The following is a 4,216-nucleotide window of genomic DNA, read 5'->3' as shown; positions in this document are numbered from 1 at the left end:
CGCCGGCCCACCCGTTTTGCCAAAATAAAAGCCACCGTGGGTGATACTATTCACCCACATGGACCTCTCAGGTGTTGACATGTGGCATCACTGTTCACTTAAGCCAGATATATTAAAATATTACGATATTCGGAAAAATTCACATGTCCATAACTTCTTAACCAGATGTCCAATTTAAGCGTGCCACTAGTCTATGAACTCGTATCGACGAGCACTTTACAACCATACAAAAGTCAAAGCAAAATTCTACAACCATAAAAAGTCAACTCCCGACACCTTTTGAACAGTTTGAATCTCGACTTGTTTTGCCCATAACTTTCAAACCGTAGCTGCGTTTTCGACATGCTACTAGTCTACGAATTTGTGCCAACGTGTACTTCGTAACGGTACCACAGTCAACCTAGAATTCCATCCGAGTTAAAAAGTCAACTTTTGACCCCTTCGGTTAACGGTCAATGATCAAAGTCAACGGTCAACCTCGGTCAAAGTTGAAAAATTTCCGTTATACTTTAGGACGGGGTGTTACAATCTGCATTTGACATTAGATTTTCAAGATTTTAGCTAGTAATGTTCTGTATCATTTACTCATTATAGCGTGTTTTATGGTGTTATAATGCAGATGCTTAGGATGGTTGAATGCTTGATGGTGTTCGTTGCCTGGCTGAAGTTGTCAACCATTTGAGAAAAATTATTGGACTTTGTAACTCATCTTCAATTTAAGACATGTCAGGCAAACTATTTCATGACATTTTGGATAGATTGTCAACATGAAGTTTGTATGAATTTTATTTACAGTTCTTATATTTTTCTGATTTACCTCTTTTTACTGTTTATTCAATCTTCAGAACATGGCAACAAAAATTTACTAAAATCCCTCAAAATTTAGAGAATTTTCCTAAACCAAAAATAATAATAACGTTGAAAACACCTTTATAAGTATATATATATATATATATTTTTTTTTTTTTAGTTTTCTCTGCAAAGCATCCGTTTACTCTATTACATATCGAGCAACAAAGCCATGACAGAGCACCCTTTGATTTACCCAAAAGAAGGGGGAAAAAAAAAAGAAAAAAAAAGAAAAAAAAGAGCAAACTTGGGATCTGAGCACCGAGCAATTGCTTCATAAAAAGGAATAGTAAAAGCAGTCGATAACTGAAATATGCTAGATATTTCATGGTTTTGCTCCGAAACCAGAAAATAAGGGGGTGGTTGAAGAATCTGTGAATTTTAAAGATTATCAATGACAATCATCGTTTATCGGCAATTCATTCACTGTGGTATTGTTCATAGAGAATCAGGAGTCAGGTCAAACCATGAAAAATTAGAGATTCTGGCGTCGGAATGTATGCTTCTTTAAGCGAAGGCCGAATCTGCAAGAATGAATTTGCAGAGTATATTTGACGTGTGCAGTGGCATAAATGGTAAATTTGAAGGAAATATTGGCGGGAAGGTTGTGACACGAGACTGCGTGGGATTCGCTGATGCAATAGAGGGAATCAGAAATTAGAATTTTTTTTTATTTTTTATTTTTTACACGTGATTTATGCCCCTTTATAGTTTTTAGGTCGTTTTGGTCAAATGCTTATCTCTGCAGTCTACATGGTACTTATTATCTTCACATGGTATTTTCCACTAAATTGACTTATGTCAACTCCCCTTATCAAATTGTATATAACAAGTAAAGTTTTGAATTTACCCTAAAAAATATAAAAAATAAAAAAGTGATTATGGGATGAGATATTAGTTTTCTCTTTTCTTTTTCTTTTTTGAAGATTAAAGATATTATGAAGTTTACATCAGCAAACCTCTCAGCCACGAAGGGTCCGCATCTGTCCAAACCTTTTGTTTGGTAAGCTATTTAAAGAAAGTTCATACGACTCCTCTCATCCAATATAATATGGATTGCACTTTTAAGGAGTCATCCTCAAGAATGCGTTTAAAAATGGTCATATCAAAATCAAGGCGCATAAGCACCACCAATATAGAGAAAATTTCAGCTCCCAATGGGGTTTGAGAAACTGATATAAAGGAGAAACTTTTGCTGCCATTAATTCACCACTACTCCTAACCCTGCAATCTTCGTATTGAAAATAAATGAGGTATCTCATATAAAAATAAATAAAACCAAATGTAATTAAGGAAATAAAATAGCACTAAATGCCTTTATATCATTGTATCTAACTTCATAATAATGAAATTGGTGATTCTAGTATTATTAAACATGTTATATCCTTACTGTCAAAAATAAATAAATAAATAAATGTTATATCCTTATTTTAAAAATTATTGGACAATAATCAAACATGTTTTCAATATTCTATTTTTATTATGTAGCAATTTCATTTTGTGAGTAATATGAACATATGGTGCATTTTATTTTATATAGATATAAAAAAAAAAAAAAATCAGAGTAGCTCCTTCTATTATACTAATTTTATTTTTTGCACATTTTTGTCTCTTTGTACCATCCATTAGTACAATTTATCAAAATATAGTTATATTATTGGCCGGAAAGTCTGATGGTACCATTCTTCTCCTTAAAAAGGAGAAAAAAAAAAAAAGAAAAAAAGAAAGAGGAATCACTCCTCTTCAGTTGTACGTACATATATAACAGTGAAAAATGAAAGTACTTAAAATGTATTTAGATTTTAAAATATTTTGATACTTAAAAAATAAATGAAACTAGTACAATTTCCCAATTGATCTCCAAATTTACTAATAGGAAATTTATAAAAAAAAAAAATTTGTGTAATTTTCTCAATTTACAAAAAAAGATGAGAAAAAATTGATTAATAAAAAAATTATTCAATTTTTTCATCCTTTAAACTTTCTCTTACTCAATTTGAAAATCAATTTAGTAATTTTACTAATGTAAAATAAATTCGATTTTGAGGGTTTTATGTAAAACCTTTTAAATTTTAAAAATTCATTATGCTACTGCTGATAGTACAGTGTATTAAAGTGCTACTATCCCTATATATAATAATAATAATAATAATAACACCTTGGATTTAGCACTAAAATGACCAACTGAATCGCAGAGACAGTGTAGGAATTTTGATTTATTCAATGACCACATCCCTTCAACAAAATTGGAATCACACCTTAAAGCACAAAGACCAAAAATGTTACTTTCAAGCCATTTGCAAAGAACCACAAAACCTCTCCCATTCTCATTTTAGAAGCAGAGCAACAAGCTTCACAACAGCCAGACATGAGCTACAAGTAATTTCAAGGTGTTCTGCGATGAACGATGGGGTTAAAAGAGAACAGGATTTGTTGGAGAAACAAATAAATAATTTTGACCTATTATATATATATATATATATATATGCCTCTCTTTTACAATGCATACCAATCCTGCATTATAAAAGATATACCACCAGTTTATGGATAAAAAATTGGTGACACACCCTTTATAATGCAGGAGTGAGGCATTTTTCAGGAAATTTTATTCTTTATCTTCTTTAAAAAGCCTCAAATTTTGTCTGTGTGCTATTTTCTCGATTATAATTTGAGTTCAAATTTCTCATCTTTATTATAAAATAAAAATAAAAATAAAAAAATTATAATTTGGACTTCTCTTATATAAGCTACAAAAATAAAAAAAAAAAGGCTTTTTATAGGTTTAAAAAGAAATTTGTGTAAAACAGCCAAACACCTAAATTATTTGTAGTAGAACTTAACTTTCAGTATTAAGAAGCGTTTTTGGAGACTAAAAATATACATAGCCAAACATACCTTTAATCATGATGAAATTAAGAGCCGACTTTTCAATCATTGGGTTCCACGTAAAGAGTGCAATAGGTTTTCTAGGTCAATTAATTCCATGTAGGTATCTTCGGGGAAGTGAGCAAAGGTAATATTATTTGGGGGGAGGAATAAAGTAGCTGTGGGTCAATGGACCAAATCATATTTACACTCTGAAGATTCCTTGAGACAATTTTTATTTTGTGTTACACTAGCTTGAATATACTGTGTTTAGGAATATTTTGAGACATTGGCTTGAATACACACTTCATGGAATATGTTGCTGACATTATCCTATCGTTCTTTTTATTTTTTAATTAATTTTAATTAGGGCAAGTGTTTTGTTGACATTAGCTGGAAAACACATTTTATGGAGAAGTTGCTGACACTTGCTTGGATGCAAACTTGATAAAAAAAAGTTGCTGGCATTAATTTGGTTACACGTTATGGAATACGTTGCTGA

Source organism: Ziziphus jujuba, chromosome 12, assembly GCF_031755915.1.
Source record: "Ziziphus jujuba cultivar Dongzao chromosome 12, ASM3175591v1".
NCBI classification, from domain to species: domain Eukaryota; kingdom Viridiplantae; phylum Streptophyta; class Magnoliopsida; order Rosales; family Rhamnaceae; genus Ziziphus; species Ziziphus jujuba.
Note: the sequence above shows the minus strand (reverse complement) of the source record.